This window comes from Leuciscus leuciscus (assembly GCF_965113295.1).
Source record: "Leuciscus leuciscus genome assembly, chromosome: 9".
Classification (NCBI taxonomy): Eukaryota; Metazoa; Chordata; class Actinopteri; order Cypriniformes; family Leuciscidae; genus Leuciscus; species Leuciscus leuciscus.
Genome location: NC_138733.1, coordinates 11,326,031 through 11,344,355, shown reverse-complemented (window position 1 = coordinate 11,344,355; position 18,325 = coordinate 11,326,031). Strand labels below are relative to the sequence as shown.

The 18,325-nt window shown below is 37.9% G+C and overlaps 1 protein-coding gene and 1 long non-coding RNA gene across 2 annotated transcripts in view; one reads left to right on the top strand and one right to left on the bottom strand.

Moving 5' to 3' along the window:
- Positions 1-18,325, top strand: part of LOC309505882 (thyroglobulin-like) — a gene marked incomplete at both ends in the record, with an annotated part of 133,452 nt that overhangs the window by 103,522 nt on the left and 11,605 nt on the right. The gene's annotated exons all lie outside the window — the stretch shown is intronic.
- LOC309505465 lies at positions 1,972-3,511 on the bottom strand. Its single transcript, XR_014208449.1, has 3 exons — positions 3,389-3,511; positions 3,026-3,144; positions 1,972-2,706 (listed from the first exon to the last, which is right to left on the bottom strand). It is a non-coding gene; the product is annotated as an uncharacterized lncRNA (long non-coding RNA).

Sequence of the window (18,325 nt, the reverse complement as noted above, 5' to 3'; positions counted from 1 at the left end):
GCTGGAGAGAGATAGCTCGCAAGCGTCTCCTCCACCTTCGGCATCTCCCCATAACCATAATCTTTATATTTCTGAATAGATGAATAATGAGATGTTTGTGGTGCATAAACTCTGTATGAAACCGGTTTTCCCCACGATCTCGACACCTCGGTGTGGAGATCGGGGAAAAACGGCAGGCTTCTTCGCTGAGGCTGAGCACGAGATGGCAGGAAGCGTTCGTCGAGCTTACTTTTCGAGCGAACGTCCTGCCTATCCTCTGGCCACTCAATAGAAAGTCTGTCAACTGCTCTAGTAATCACATCGAGCAGTTCCTCAAACGCATGAGACTGAGGTGGCGAATCCTCAGACTCAGCTTCAACACTCACAACATCCAACTCCTCAGAGCTGGACAATTGCAGTATTGGTGCCTCTATCAGGGGGGAAGAAACCGCAGCGCGTGCTTCCGCACCCTGATGAGAGGCACTGGATCTGTCAGATTGATGCTGAGATAAGGCAGAGCCCGTCTCAACATCCACTGACAGATCCATTTGCGAACCCCAGGTCTGAGATCGCCGCCGAGCCTCAGCCGCGGCGGGACCCGAGCCCTGGGGAACGTGGTCGGGATTGAACCGAGCCAAACGGGATCGGAGCGTACGCAATGGAAGCGCACAGCAATGCTCACAGTCACCACCCTCGAGTGCTGACTGGGCATGCTCCTCTCCCAAACAAACAACACAAAGAGTGTGTGTGTCACCTCCCGTTAAATAACGCGGGCAGGGATGGACACACACTCGATACTGCTGCTTGCTCGCCATAACTGAATCAATATATATATATATAGAGACAGACAACACCAAATAACAAGGACAGATTTCAACACAGAGCGCAACTGAAGACTCAGAAAGCTTTCGTTTTCTGTTTTGGGCCGGCTTTTATAGTTTCCTGGTACGTGACGTCACCCGCCTCTGACGTTCCGCCACACCATTGGACTGATTTTACATGTGCTTCAAGACGTCATCACGCAAAGCGTTCCCACAGCGTCATTTTCTCGATGCAACGGGAGTTCCCTTGAAAGGGAACAGTCAATAACTTCACTGTCACACACTATAGTGTAATCAAAATAAGTTCAAACATCACTGCTGTCCTGATGGTTATACTACAACACTTATTTTGTATAAATATCTTTTTGCATAATTTTTATGATTATTATTTATGAAAAATATTCAATTCCTGCACTGTAATTCACTGTATTGTTGCCAAATTCAGTTCGCACATCACTGATGTCCTGATGGTTATACTACAACACTTATTTTGGAAAAAAATATATTTTTAATTTTATATACAATTGTAAATGTATCATGTTGATGATTTTTATTATAAAAAATATTCAATAACTTCACTGAAATTCACTCTATTGTTGCCAAATTCAGTTTACACATCACTGATGTCCTGATGGTTATACTACAACACTTATTTTGGAAAAAAATATATTTTTAATTTGATATACAATTGTAAATGTATCATGTTGATGATTTTTATTATGAAAAATATTCAATAACTTCACTGTAATTCACTGTATTGTTGCCAAATTCAGTTTACACATCACCGACGTCCTGATGGTTATACTACAACACCTTGGTAGTACCATCAAATGATAGCCTATAGCGATGTCATCAGGATACACATACACCGGTAGGCAGTGGCCCACCTTACCGGGTGACCACGTCGTGGTCCACTAGAATTTATAGTTTACCCACCTCTTTTTTTACCACTACACCACTGGTCCTTACAGTCGTGTAGACTCAAGATCCTGAACCTCTGGTCCCATAATTATGTATTTATGTGTCATCTAAATATGTGCTAAATATATATAGCATTTCATATTCATGCCACAGCTTAAAAGTATAAGATAATAGAAGGCTATCATCCATATGACTGAAAAACGTGTTCTTATAGAGTGTGTTTAAATGAGATGATACTTTGAAAAACAAATGATGCTCAACAAAATGTACTTTTATTTGCTCCAGCATTAAGCAGACATGCTGACATTAGTTTACTCAAACAATAATTACCAGCTAATCAAGCACACGCAATATCACAATTTATGCATTTCACAGATTGTAGAATGTATTTGCCAATTTTAACGTTTACTGCAATTGCTGTAAAAAGGAAAAAATCCTCAGCTAAATAAAACTGTCTATGTGTGAGGAAAGAAACTAAAGTATAAGCATAACTTACAGGCGTTCACATTCAGCTTGGTTTCTCTCACACTGATAATATGGTAAAGAACGTGCAATTATCTTCAGTCTGTTTATCACCGCATTCCTGTCATCAGATCCTCCTTCCCATGCAAAGATGTTTTGGAATGCAAAGGCTTTAATTCCATTATATCTTTGTAAACGTCTAAGACTGGTTTTTATATTGGAATGCCCTGATAGGCATTTTGACAAACAGGGGGAATTAAAAGTGAAATAAACCACACATTTATCACCAACATTCAATATGTCCCCCAGATAATTCTTCAGGTGAAACTCTGAATCTAGTTGTAAATCTTTATCAGCCTTTGCAGCAATGAGGTCACGGTCATTACTCCGATAAACCTCATTGTTCTGAAGTGTTTGTCTCACTTGAGTTAGTAAGATCTGATCTGGATAGCCAGAAGCTTTAAGACATTTGCTCTTCTCGACTCTGAACACAACAGTGTATTGTCCTATGTCCTCAGCCAACCTGGAAATGAAAGCAGTGGGAATTTAATGTTGTGTGTTAAAAATTACAAATATTAATAGAAGTATTGTATTTATTTGTATGTAATTATGTAGTATTATAATAAATATATGTAAAGTTTAATGTTAAAATTATAACATGATGTAATTATAAAAGACAAATACATCTGATGTATAACTTATAACAACCTCTGTTACTAAATCCACTACTTTTCTTTATATATTTCTTGTCATTTCTTTATTTGGTTGTGTATATGTATTTTTTTTTCTTGGTTTTTATTTATTTATTTTTACTACTAATATGTTCAATCAAAAACACTTACACATTCTGAAATTTCTGCACAATACTCATGAGGATTTTTGGGTGCACATCCTCTCCTACTGCACAAGTGCTGAAGTGAAGCAGGCCGAGCAGGAGGATCCTCAGTGGCACAGCGAAAACCTGGAGCAAACACACAAATACTTATACAAAAAAATGTGCACAGTACACTCAAAGTACATATACATTTAAAACGGCATTCTGTTTGTTGTAGGAATGGAATTTTCCTTGACATCTTATGGCCACTTTTTTAAATATATATTTTGGTAAAAAATTATGAGTTTTCGGGGAAAAAAACTTGAGCAAATGTGCAGCTTTAGCTCCACTAACAATTATTAAGTGATAAAGAAGTATGAATATGACCTACCATGTTATCTGTTGCTCAGATCAGAAGGTTCAGAGATGTTGTGTGAGTCTGCAGTGAAGCAGGAGTGATGAGGAAGAGGAAGAAGATGCTTTTTATTCTGACACTCGACCAGCCCTCTTCTTCAGCACCATGAAAAGACCAATTAAAACGGTTCACACTTACTGTACATCACTGACTCCTTTAATGATGTCACTGAGCATCTTTGTGTGTCTCGCCATGTACGGTGTGTTGGACTTCCTCAAAATGGTCAATAAGAAATAAAACAATTAATAATTCCTCCAAGAACTCTAAAAACTGTCATGGGTTCCTCCAATTAGGCTATCCAAGGAATTGGATTTAAGGCAGACAATTACCTTGGGTCCAAAATAATGAGCAGGAACATAAATATGAAAATGAAATATGATCTTACATTAATTAAATTAACAATGTTAAGTAATTGTAATTGCAGTCACAATGCATACAATATATATATATATATACAGGTATATATATATATATATATATATATATAATTTTTTTTGTTCACTCCCTCAGCCATTGCATTGTGTTTTTAAATAGATTTACTCCTCAAGCCATATAACTTGAATGAAATACTGATTTAAGTGAAAAATGTTAGCGTGACTGAATACATGCAGAATATCTCTATAATAACCCTGTCCAAATAAAAAACCTGGCAGATCATTCAGAAGTTTCACAACAAAACACATTTATTACAAACGATGTTTGCTCAAGACCCACAGCAAAATTCAAAATCATTATTTCATCATATCATAGTTAGAGTTCACCTAGAGTTCACCTGTTCATTATCAAGCCTGTTCATTATAAAAATACCACACATATAAAAAGTTACAATAAAAAACTTTTAAAAAAAGTTTAATAATATACAATCCGTGCTGACCACTGTGGCACATTTTTGCTCAAAACTATTTTTTTTCCCGTCGACATTGGAATGAGAATTGTGAATATGAAAGTGAATGAAGTGTAAAGCCTCATTTACATTAGCCTATTACCCTTTTTCTCGATTGCTTAAACACACTTCTTGAAACTCGTATTCTCAAAACAGTAAACACAAATCCATAACGTCTCACCCAATTCCCCAAACATCCTATTTTCAGGTCAAAATGAAGCTCTACACTCAAAACCATTCACTCTTAAAGAAAAACCAAACTTTGCCCTCAGACAGGACACACAAGCCCTCACAAACACACACACTACAACGTCTAACGCACTGGTGCAATAAATTCCAAAACAACATTTCCAAAACTGGTAAGTTATGTTGCTTGTATTTGTATGTTGCAGGCTTCTTCCATTTCATCGTCTCTGTGTTCTAGCAAAATAGAGGAACTGATTACTGTAACTGTAACACTTCCTTTGTACAAAATGGAAGCATTTGATGCATTTTTTCCCCCCATTAAATTCATTCAAACCTTTATTTAACCAGGATAAACAACTCCTTGAGATCTCAAAAATCTCTTTTACAAGAGTGCCCTGGCATATATAATAAAATATCACCACAGTCCAAGACAGACAAGAATGTTGCATTTACAATTTTTTTTTTTTTTTTTTTGCTTCAAAAGATAAACAAGACTTGATTCTAAAGAAAAAACTTAACTTCAGTTTCAGTTTTTTAACCAAATCTTGGTCATGCAGTGTAAAAGACAGTGATTGATCAATGGTAATACCCAAGTATTTGTAATGTGACACTTCTTCGATTTCTGTAGCAAGTGTACAAATGGTGGTGACATTGTTTTTAGTTGATTTTCCCAGAGTGAAAGTCATGACTTTAGTTTTTTTAGAGTTTAGAACCAATTTTAAAGTATAGCCAGATTATGTTGCAAGATGTTAAAAGCGGATTGTAAATTTGTGATTGCTTGATCTAATGTGGAACCAGAACAATAGAGAACAGTATCATCAGCATAGTAATGCTAGTTTGTATTATTTATATTATTGCAGAGGTTGTTTGTATAGATGATAAAAAGAAGAGGCCCAAGGATTGAGCCTTGAGGCACCGCTTTTGACATATTTAGGGAGGCAGAAGTGAGGCCATCTACTTGCACACATTGTGTTCTCCCTAATAGGAACTGTTGAACCATCCCACTGCTTGTTCTGATAGAGTATTTTATGGTCCACTGTGTCAAAAGCTTTTGACAAATCAATAAACAGTGCTGCACAGTGCTGTCTATTGTCCAAGATTTTGACCAGGTCATTGACAACTTTGGAAACAGCTGTTATTGTACTATGTTGTTTCCTAAAACCAGATTGAAATTCATTCAGAATATTGTTATTAATTAGATAATCTTTTAATTGCATGCTGATGAGTGATTCCATTAATTTGGCTAATACTGACAATTTCGAAATAGGCCTATAGTTATTTATATTTGCAGGATCACCACATTTGTGAAGGGGGATTCATGGCATTCCTCCACCGTGAGAACACCCGTCTTCACAGCAGCACAAAGACAGATGGAAGTTTATATCGAAGTTGTTTTGCTCTGTGCCAATCCAGAAAAGGGATCACACAACGCAGATAAAGTGAGTAGTAAATCCCGGTATGCACACAGCTACGGCTACATATATGTTCATTAAAAGCACTGCACGCTTGCATTGAGCTGATCGTGCCTGTAGCTGGTAGCCGAAAAGCATCAAAAATCTTGATCAGTTAATCAATCCAATAAACCCCAGAATCATCATCACAGGGGTTCAAAATGAATTTAAATTGAGTGTTTAATTCATAAAAGTGTTGCCATTGTCTATAAACTCACTCACTCAAACAATCTCTATTGCCAGTCAGATTTCTTTGTATTACAGTAGCATAGTGCAACAGCTACAGTACATGTACAGTATGTCACAGCACAGTGTACTGCACTCAAAAGTTACAGTAGAGAGCAGTCTGAAGTACATCTACTAAATTTTACATCACGGAAGGTTCCTATAATCGAGGCGACGGTGAAGTGACTCAAGTTTGGCTGTACTCGTTTCCCAGCCTCCCTCATAGTCATACCATGGACAAAGACATAGGCAACTAGAGTGCAGTGCTTGTCTCTTTGACCTTGCCCTTCACCTTCCTCATCCTCTTCCTTCACCTCTTCCTCCAGTCCCATCTACTCCTCCTCCTCCTCCTCCTCCTCATCCTCCTCCTCATCCTCCTCATGAGATAGGTGAGCTATGTGAGCCCAATGTTGGTTTCTTTCAGTTTAGCGTTAAATGAATTCGTTTTGGCCTGTTTAGCTATATTTCTACATTCCTGTTCTGTTCTCAATAAGCTATGGAACAATGTAAAGATTTAAGGGAACTTAGATGTTTATAGTGTTTATAAAGTTTGTGCATAGCATTTTGCTTTATGTAAGTGGTATTACCTCTGAATGTAATAAAATAAGACTTATAGCCAATGTGACTTATCTGTTTGTTTGTACCCCATTACTTATTGAGCAGGAAGTATAAAAGGGCGCATTGAGAACATGTCAACCTCTTTTCGTCTTCATGGACTGTTTTGCTGATACTGTGAGTTCTCTGAAAACAAACGCTTCAGGAAGTGTGCCAACCCGTGTAAGAAGTTTCTTACACCTGGTCACACTCATGTCCCATGCCTGTGCTGTTTGGGTGAGGAGCACGCGCACTCGGTCCTTGAGGGGGATATGTGCGCGAAATGTGAGCGCTTCTCTTTTTTTTTTTTAAAGGCAGGCCTCCTCTTCCTTAAAAGTGTCATCTTGCAGAGGCCTCCATGCAAACAACCTTTCAGGTAGAGCTAGAGAAATGGTCTCTCTCTCTCTCTCTCTCTCTCTCTCTCTCTCTCTCTCTCTCTCTCTCTCTCTCTCTCTCTCTCAGAGAGTGTTTTTTGTCCCCCCGGTCCCTGAGCTCTGTGATAGTTGAGCTAACTGTCCTAAAATACGTGTCAGGCCTCCTCTTCTTCGAGAGCCATCCTGCTGAGGCCTCCATGCAGCAGCTTTGCAAGTGGAGCAAGAAAAGATGTCTCTTTCTCATGATAATGAGTAGTTCTTATACCCTTCGCTCCTTGAGCTCTGTGTTGATGACTGCAAAATCTCTGGTGTGAGTCTGGCAGGCCTCCTTAAAGATTAATGACTTAAAGAGTCATCCTACTGAGGCCTCCAGGCAAAACAACAGCCTGTCAGGTAGAGCTGGAGAAGTGGTTCCTCTCTTTCCGAGAGGTTTTCAGGCCCCTCACACCCTGAGCTCTGTGATAGTTGAGCTAGTTGTTCCCCAAACATGTGTCAGACCTCCTCTTCTTCGAGAGTCATCCTGCTGAGGCCTCCATGCAAACGGCTTTGCAGGTAGAAGTGCAGAGAGGACCCTCTCAATAACAGAGAGCTGTTCTTTAGGCCCTTCGCTTCCTGAGCAATATCGTGAAAACAGTCTGCAGCAGTTGTGATAGTACAGAGAGAGAGATGACACACACTCTATAATCTGCTGCGGACAATTCATGATGTTGCCTCTGAATCCTCAATAAAACAAGTGTTGTAATCATCGGAGCTCCTTGTCAGTGTCCTCCCTATAGCGGTGATAACCCGTTAACAGAATGAAGCCAAGAACCCACGGAACAGCGCTGGGTAAGAATTGTAAAGCTAAAGGATAACTCGTGCATTACAGTTTTATAAAGGCCTATGGGTCGAGTCAGTTAAATAAAAAGGTTTGAAAACCACTGGGCCACAGCAACAGAACCGTCAGCAGGGAGGTGGGTGACCGGCATGCCATCAGTTGCAGATACCGCCTTTAACTTCAGACAACGATTCTACAATTATTTTAGAGCTCCTTGGATTCAATCCACTTCATTTTCCTCATTTGAAATAAAATTACATAGGCTCACACCATCACAAGGGAGGAACATCTTTATATTTGTGACTACTGTTATTTGTTATTGTTATTTTTACTTATGTTTCTTATATCTTTATTTTGTAGAAAACTATACACACATGCAAAGAAGAATTTTTTTCAAAGTACTGAGTTGTGGTGACAATAAATGGGTTATTCCCGTATACCTGATCATCTCTGGTAATGGTCTCTCACCGAACACTCCATTGTGGGTCTGTTATGGGGTCTGTTATCAAGTCTAGACTCACGTAAGCCTAGTCTGTGAAAATGGGGGAATTCTGTTAAAATGTAAAAAGCAAAACAGCTTTGTATTATTCAATAGACCACACATAAAAAGAAAGGGATTGTGGGTGCTGGCATCTTTATGCCACATGAAACACCCATCATACACAAATTACCACACCATTCCTTAACAAATGCACTTAAGTTTATACAATCCATTACTGCCATCTGCTGGACTAAATCATAACTCATTACTATTAGACTCATTAAATCAGTTTTATATATATATAAAAAAAAAACAATTAAAAAAAGTTTTACATCATTAACATCACATAATTATCAACAATTCACAATTCACATCAGCCTTATGGAAAAAAACAGCAATCAATAACAATCCACTTTACAAGGCATACAATTCTCTCTGTTTTTCTTCACAAACATTTCTTTCTTATGCATTGAAGAGTGCTGTCTGATAGCACTTCCTTGGCTTTTTTTGCACATACATTATCTGGGTGAGCAGGTATATATTGAATGGGTGAAAATAATGTTTTATTTTTAACATTACATAGCTTTGTTTCACTAAATCAGTGTTATCTAGAGACAAACATTGTGGATATGGCCGATATGGCCAAAATAAATAACATTTCTGTATTTTGGGGCTGAATAGCGATATACAGTATATATATTGGTATTTTCTACCTTTTAATTTGAATGAGAATTCTATATATATATAAAAAAAAGTTTTGTTGTATGATTTATTTTTTGTTTATTAAATGGATTTATCTTTTCACATAGGTTGATTCCTTTTGTATTAATATCTTTTTGTTGAGCATGTGACATTTTCTATGTCACCTTTGTTTTGAGGAAGATTTTGTCCTTATGTTACACATACAACTCAAACGCTGCATCCGAAATCACATACTGTTTGAGATATATATGTACCATAGCGGACGGGCATGCTTTTGGAGTGAAGAAGATAATAATAATAATTTATTACTGTTATTATTAGGCTACTTTTATTAATTTGCCCCATAGGGTGAGACAAACAATGTAATGACAAACAAATGAATGAAATAATTCATCATGAGTCCGGGCAAAGGATTATGGGGACTGAAGTTCATGGCTGAGTGGTAAAGGTCAGAGAAGGAGTGCCCTCTAGTGGTCAACCTGGGCACACCAGCTGGTGACTGTGACATTCGCTGTCAACTTGCAATTTCATATTTCACAAGTGCTAAGTGTCGTGTTTTTCTCACAGCAAAATCTTTGATCCGATCTTTGAAATCAAGCCGTCTTGTGTTGATCTGAGGTATAGTTATTTACTTGGTTAAGCTTACTGAAGGCTCTCTGTCCACTTGCAACAATCGCAGGCAAGTGCACAATATGTGCAACGCAATGCACACTTCACTGAAAATCTGGAGCAGCATCTTGTAGATTTGATTTCAAAAGCTAAAAATTATTATTATCAATTATTCACTTAGTGAATAATAAGTTTAACACACCAGTAGCTCCAGAATGAAACTTGGAAATGATCTAAAACAGCGACAGGATCATTGAATCGGTGATTTGAACTCGAGAACCAAATAAGTTCTATTCATGAATGAATCATTCATTGAAATGGACCGACTCAAATGATTCATTCAAAAACTGGACATCATTACAACTTATTTCATAAACTCTACCGGGACAATTAAGCCAGATGTGTATGACTTGTGTATGACAATTAAGCCAGATGTGTATGTACATCGTGATTTTGTATTGATTCCTCACAGAAAGTGGTACCAAGGCTTCGGAAAGCCTGAATATACATCACTGGGCTAGTTTTATTGTGGCTTGGTGATTTTCCGTCTTTTTTGAAGCTCAGTGGCGTAGGCACACCCCTATGTAAAATGATACCAAACTTGAAAGGAAAAAAAACAATAGATTCACAAGATACATCATATGTGGTATGTAGGCATTCTTAGTGAACTTTCAGTGCCTCTAATAAGGGGAAAGTAGAGAGAGTCGGTAGAGAAGGGGATGCATAGATAAGCAAGGAGAGAAGATTAGGCAAGGCGATGTGTCCTATGCTCTTTCTGTGAGATCTTCTCTCCAGATCACATAGTAAGTTTTATTGTTTTGTAGCAGGGGGTTTTATCTCAACTTTTGCCTTAGCAGGAAAAGCAAGTTTTACAGGCCTCCCCTGGCCCTTTGGGGCAAATTCTGATAGGCCACTTTTGGACATGTCATGGTTTGGACATTTCATTTTTGACATTTCATGAGTTGATGATTTCAGGTGTAAGGATGGAATTCCTACATTGGTTCAGGCTGCAAGAACTGCCGAATGACTAAAGAAACGTTATTAGCAAGATGGTAGATAATTGCACATTTCTTGTCTATACCACCCACTGCCACTTATACCAACGACGGAAATAAGCGCAGTTACAATAAATATTTGTGGGAGAGCATTCCTATAGAAAGTGACCATATTGTATTGCAATATGTTGCACTTCAAAGTCAATACCAAATCAAAACTAGTTAGCACATTAGTTGTAATTGAAAATGTTTAATGACAAAATATGTTTATGATTACACTTAAAATAGTTACAAAATAGATGTATGAAATGATGATAACTTATATTATTAATTGTACCCAGCATATATGAAAAATGTTAGAGAGAGAGAGAGAGAGAGAGAGAGAGAGAGAGAGAGAGAGAGAGAGAGAAGAGGAGCCCACAAGAAAGGGACTCAGAGAAGAAGAGAGCCAGAGCATCAAAGAGACAGAGCAACAGTTTCAATCTTCTGTTATTCTTTCCTTGACCATGTGACTAAAAACAAACTGTGAGACATTCAAACTGACCAATCAGATAATTACATTCCCACCACTGTACTAAAGGTGTGACAATTCATCAACCCCCAAAGTACAAACATTTGGCCTACAGGCCTACAGTAGCCGCGTTTCCACTGTCGGGCCAGGGCCGGGCCAGGGCTTTAAACGGGCCGTGCCGGGCTGATAGCCTCGGGCTAATAGCACCAGGCCTGCGTTTCCACTGTCGGGCCAGAAGCTCCACAGCGCTTCACTAAAACACGCCCGTAACACGCCTCTCTAGAACAACGTCACACTAACCCATTCACCAACAAATGGAAGTTTTATCAGAAAACTAATCAGAAATCACTGGAAACCGCGTTGAAAACAAACATGATAAAAGCGGCCGTTTGCTGGCATTTTTGTTGTTTACTTGAATATTTAAAACCCAAGCATCGATGTTTTACCACAGGTTTACAATAAAAAGTGATACATTGATCATAATGAATTAATTTATGTCAAAATTGCACATTAGTCACTCAGAAATAAATTACCGTTAGGTCTATTTCACAAAAGAAAGAGGACACACTTACTTCTTCAGTCACGTCTGTTACTGTTTATCTGGTAGTTACAGGACATATTTACATCACATTTAGAAAGAATGATAATTTCTACAAATATATGCCACCAAAAATACGACCTGAGGAGCTTTAGCACTCTCTCGACTCCCATACAGATATTTGTATGTCAGTCAGAGAAACAGAGGAAGCTCCCGAAAAAAAAGTTGCTTTATTTTATGATAGTCCGGTATAAAGAGATGAGACGTAGGCTACTGACAGATAAAATAAAAACATGATTGTGATAGCCTTTATGATTGGTCTGATTTCTTCAAGCGTATGTTTTTTTACTATGCATATCTTCAAGCGTTTACTATGTTTACCATGGTAATGGTTAGCGCGCATATTCTTTTGCATCACAAACACAAGGCATTCAAACATGAACGCGAGTTAAATTATTTTAAAAGTCTTTAATGCTGACAGAATCATCCGGCGCTGCCGTCTCCCGACTCAGGTGAACTCCGCCTCTGTTCGTAACCACTCCTCTAGCCCGAGCTGGCCCGCTCTGGCCCAAGGTATTCGACGGGCCAGAAATCCTGGCCGCTGGCCCCGAGTAAGCCCCGATCAAGCCCCGGAAGTGACAGTGGAAACGCGACTGGCCCTGGCACGCACTAGCACGGCCCGGCCCTGGCCCGACAGTGGAAACGCGGCTAGTGATCACTATCAGCCCCTTTGTGCCTTTAGGAACTACAAATGGCCATTGTGATAGAAAGAGGGGGTAGAAAAACAGTCAAGCAAATATCTTTGTTCATTTAAAATATCTTGGATTATTTTCAATTCTACACAGGGGTCAAGTAGTCACCTGAAACAACAGCATTTAGACAGGGTTAGCCTTAAGATTAAAGCACTGCAAAATGCACCTCTGTGGCACCTTTAGGTGTGGTGTACTGCGCTGAGTGGATGCGGTAGCATCTGGACTGGATGTCTGCAATCCTGTTGATCGGGTTTGCTTCTACCTGCACTTGTTTGTGGTGGTAATCATTCTGTAGAATGACTTGTTGCACCAAGTCAGTCTGTTGTGTTGGTCTGTGTCCTCCTCAGTTGGCTTAACTTACCCTCCGAGAAGTCCTCGGTCACCTCTAAGCAGAAGGTTTGGTTTGCCAGGTTAAGGAATCATTTCACTGATGACGTTCCATTGCGTACGAAAAACCCGGACAACTTCTGAATGATGATGCAATAATTGCACACTGATGAATTTGTTGTTATTGTAAGATGAGAAGGGAGTTGTTAGACAAACACAAGAACATAAAATAACACATTATGAACTCATGTCAAAAGTGCAAGTGCAAGTGGCTCCTTTTCAGAATCATATATTTAGTGAGCTCATTTGATCACATAGTCTTCACTTCCACTGCGATATGGTAGTGGAATGTGCTGCGTCCCAATTCGCCTACTTATACTACACCCTAAAATTATGTACTCTTTTTGTGAAGAAAGTGTGTAGCAAAAGAGTAGGCAAGCTTTGGGACATACTACCTCGTCATCTTTAACGGACAGATCTGTCGCGTGCATCCTGTCACCGTAAACTGCCCTGTCAATCATCTCATGACAGTTAAAATCCTCCATTCAATCTGATTTAATTTCCAACCATTTCGGAGAGAAATGTAGTTGCATGTTCATCTGCCAGTCGTGGGTCTTTCATGCGGAGACTCTCCTCATGTGTTTGCAATTTGAATGATGCATTTAAAAGTTAAATGCAAAACGTATCTTTACAAAAGTTCACAATGCTGCTGCAGATGCAATATAATGTAGACAACATTGAATAAATAACTTTTCATCAGCTTAGATACTGATAATTAATCACTCAAACCCCTTTATCTAAACCTCTCTTCATAACCGCCTGTCGCGCATCCTCCATGACTGTAGTTTTTTAAGACTTTTCACTCCTGTGTGTAGTTCAAACCAAATCCCCGTCCAACGTGCAATGTTTTATGGGCAATATTAGCCGTTAGACTGCGCATCGATCTGCACTTCGGATTCTGACCGGAAATAGTAGACCATCCGGGTCTCTTTGGAACACTCATTTCAACATACTACAATTTGGGATGTACTAATTCTATTTTCGAATACTATTTAGGACGGATAGTATGCGAAATGGGATGCACCAACTTTGTCTGGATGAATTAAAGGAAAGGTAGCAAAATAACAATAACATTTTCAATAACTAGTATATTTACCAGCGGTATGCATAATTAAAATATAAAACATAATTAAATATAGAAATACACAATTTCATAATTACAATTATAAAATGGTCTATATTCATTGTCCCCTTTCACCAGACACTTTTTCCCTCTCTCCAGCATCGCCACTTCTGTGCTTCTCACAGAAAATGGAAGAACTGGTGTATGCTGGAACCAAACTATCCCACTCTTTTGCTGCAAGCCCCCAGATACCAACCAAAAAACGGCAGGCACCTCAACCACCAAAGCCTGTGGGCCCAGCTCGCCCTCGCCCTCCTCCTGTGAGAGCTCTTCGACCTTTTATGAGTGTCTGCAGAGCTGTTAAAGGAGAACTCCGGTCAATTTTAACATTGAGTTATTTTTTTGGGTAAATTTGGAGTGCTGTCAATACAGAGAACAACGACAAAAATCGGTGTTGCCTACATCATGTTATCCTCTTTTTAAAATTTTCACCCTGTTGACTTCAATGGGGCAAGTTTCAAACCTGCTTTTAGCCTCTTAACATCCTAGATGTGTCATTACAAGTGCCCAGCCAATGTGAGTGATTCCTTCAGAGTGAACACGGGTGAATCTGACTGCAGTAGATCTGAAAAAGATATGAATAAAAATGATGTTATTTCAGCCAGCGCACATACCTGTATTTACATCCTGTTTTCGGTCGAAGTCCATAGTAGTCGATTGTCGAGTTCACGCGCATAATCATAGGTAACTAAACCTATGCACGTGAACTCGACAATCGATTACTATGGACTTGAATCCATTGTTGGATTCATGTGCACTGGTGGGCAAAAAAAAGTATTTAATTGCCTTAATGTTTTTGAAAGAAGTCTCTTTGATGCTCAAGAAACATTTATTTGTATTATCAATGTCTGACTGTCTACTCCTCCATCTTTCTACAACATAGCAGTAAAAATCATCATCAAAATCATCTTTAAAAAGTCAACACAATGGTTTTGTCCACCTTTGAATAAATGAACTTCTCCAAAGATTGGTTCCTGTTCAGAACTTGATTGACAACATCAGAATGTTCCCTGGTCTGTATGCGTGTCCACAAACACAGTACTCAGTCCTTCAGAGGAGATCCTGGTTCCAACACTATATATATTAGAGAGAGAGAGAGAGAGAGAGAGAGAGAGAGAGAGAGAGAGAGAGAGAGAGAGAGAGAGAGAGAGAGAGAGAGAATATTAGTGTCAAATTATTTTTAACCTCCTTTTTTCTTTTCTTTTTTTTTTTACAAAAACTTTTAAACTTTGTAAACAGCTTTTGTCAATAAATAGCATACAAAAGAACTAAATTAAATTATGCCAGATTAAATTTTAATAATTACAAATCCTAAATTCTCTCCAAAAAAGACTGAAATCGATGATTTTAGCCCATTCCTGTTTGAGACAAATACACAGTACATGCAAGAAATCACTGAGTGATGATCGTTCTCCTTTCTACAGTAGTTAACCCACTTGTGCGCTGATGTTAGGACCTTCCTGGTCAGGTGGGACTGCAATGGTTGAGAGTCTTTTGCTTAATAAAATATCAAAATAATGCAAAAATATTAACTTAAGTTGTTTAGAATTCTAGATTTGGTATGAATTAATTAGTGAGAGTTTTACTGCAGTGCTTACCTGGATACATTTAATCTGGTGAGACTGAACAAAGACAATGGTCCATCTTCTCATTGGTTCATTTGCTGTGTAATAAATATAAAGTTAGACTTATTTGATATAAAGTTAGCCAATTTTATAGAGATTTTATAAGATATTGTACCTAGTCTGCACCAGTGGCTCCAAAGCACTTTTCACATATTGCTAATCATTTCAGCAAACTTATCTCAAAATATATCACAAATGGCCTACCTCCGGAATCTTGCTAAAAGTCACTGGCTCGAATTGGCGCTTTGTTGCAGTTGCCTTTAAACACATATAAAAATGGAAGTAAATAATACATTTCATTAAAAAAACTATAATATGTTATAGTTTGTAAACAAATGCTAAAACTATAAAAGTTCTCATCAGTAGGCCAACATTATCTACAACCAAAACAGAATTTTCAGTTAATGTATTGTTAATGTAAACCAAGCGTTGCTCGTTGGCATATTTTAACTCGACAATTCAATAATCGAATAAAGTCTGTAAAATTAAACGTTAGCGCAGTTTACTGTGGTAAAGTTCGTTACCGCCATGTTGACGACGAGTAACGTTATGACATAGGTTAAACTGGGCACAATCCTGTCAACACACACAGAATGTTTTTTACCTTGCTTGCTGGTCTCTCTCTCGGTGAAGTGAATTCCGTCTCTTCCCCGGGCCAGACACGAACGGCGCGGTCCAACAAAAGACAGTCAGAAGTTGAACCCAGTGATATTACACTGGATGCTCCGCGCGACACGACAAATCCCAGACAGTGTATAGTTATGCGCCGCGGCCGTTATATTTCTGACGCGAGTCATTCCACGAAACCGGTAGGCCTACGATTTGGACAAACACATTTTTGGATTTTTTACTTATATGTATTACTTTTCTGAACATCCCACAACATTAATTACATATTTAACTTCTAGAAAATCATATTTTCCCACCTCAGGCATCAAATCCCTATTATTATTGGTAATTATTTTAAGATATCGGCACTATTATTCTTCAACCCCGTTATGGACACTATGGGAGCTCTCTGGATATGATTATAATTATATTTGTAATGAAATCAACATATTCCTATTTATCATATGTCCCTCACACTAATTCAGTAATTGTACATGTAAAATGTACATATAATTTTACACTTATGCTATACTAAAGCCTGAAAGGGGCACTTTTTGTGACAGCAACCTCATCATTTTTGATCAAAGATGTGTCTTAACTTCAGAATTTGAACTAAAATCAGTATTCTTATGATTGCTCAGTTCAACAAACATTAAATTACTTATTCATAAACTTAAAAAATGTTTTAATAAAAATGTAGGTGTGACAGGGTTGAGACTAAGGTTAACAGGGTTGAAGATGGTAACGGGGTTGAAGAGACAAATACAGCTAAACATATACATAGTTGTTTTTTTCTCAAATTCACTGAAAGATTTTCTATGAGCACTGTATTTCATTATGTAACCAAGAAAAACAACATATATAAATTGCAATTGCAACTCAGTTTTATTAACCCGACTGCAGGAAAAACAACAACTTTAAATACATTAGAACATTATAAACTGACTAAATAGGTCATCAAAATAAAACATATTACTTGTGTGCTTTTTTGATGTGTTTGTGTGTCTGTGCGAACGTGTTTTTGTGTGTTTTTTTTTTTTTTTGCATGTGCGCGCACTTCGTGGCAAAAAAGTAACGGGGTTGAGTGTGACGGGGTTGTGATTTTTTGCTTGAAAATGGCCACTGCTCTACATGTAGTGAACAACAAGAGAGTACATGGCATTCATTGTATCAAGAAATCATGTATATTTTTTAAATAACAAAGATAATTTTCACAAGTAATAGAATTCTATCTTTATTTGATGTAACGGGGTTGAGTCGTTGAGCTTGACGACCACATTATCACAACTCTAAATAAGTTATAGTTATAAAAGAGGGTGGTAACTTGCCTGTGTCTTCACACAGTGTTGTTCAGAAGACTTCTATGATGTTAATTCCTGTTATTGATGTCACATATAAGGATCTGTTCATTAGTTTTATGGGGGAGAATGGTTTGTGTAACGGGGTTGAGGGATTACTGAGGGACGGAACTAAATAATGTGATTTTAATGAATAATCATGAATTTACTTAGAAAAAAAAACATTACCAGCAAAAAAGCACAGATAGATATTCATGGTAATGGCAAAATGTATGGACTTTTTTCTAATTATATTATTCATATTCCAAGTACACTTTCAAAGAAGGCCATGAGGGACATGACAAAATAGGTGGTGTCAACTGAAAAACAAGATCATTTCTAATATAAAGATAATATGTATGTCATTATTTTTGAACTTTATTAAAGGAGACATTTCAATTGATACAAAAAGCTTTTAAAGGAGAAGTTCACTTTTAAAATGAAAATTCTGTCATCATATAATCACCCTCATGTTGTTTCAAACCTGTATGAATTTCTTTCTTCTGCTAAACAGAAAGCAAGATATTTCGAAGAATGTCAGTAACCAGACAGTTTTTGGGTCCCATTGACTTCCATAGTATATTTTTTTTCCTACTATGGAAGTCAAAGGGACCCAAAAACTGCCTGGTTACTGACATTCTTCTAAATATCTTCCTTTGTGTTCAGCAGAAGAAATAAATTCATACAGGTTTGAAACAACATGAGGGTGATTAT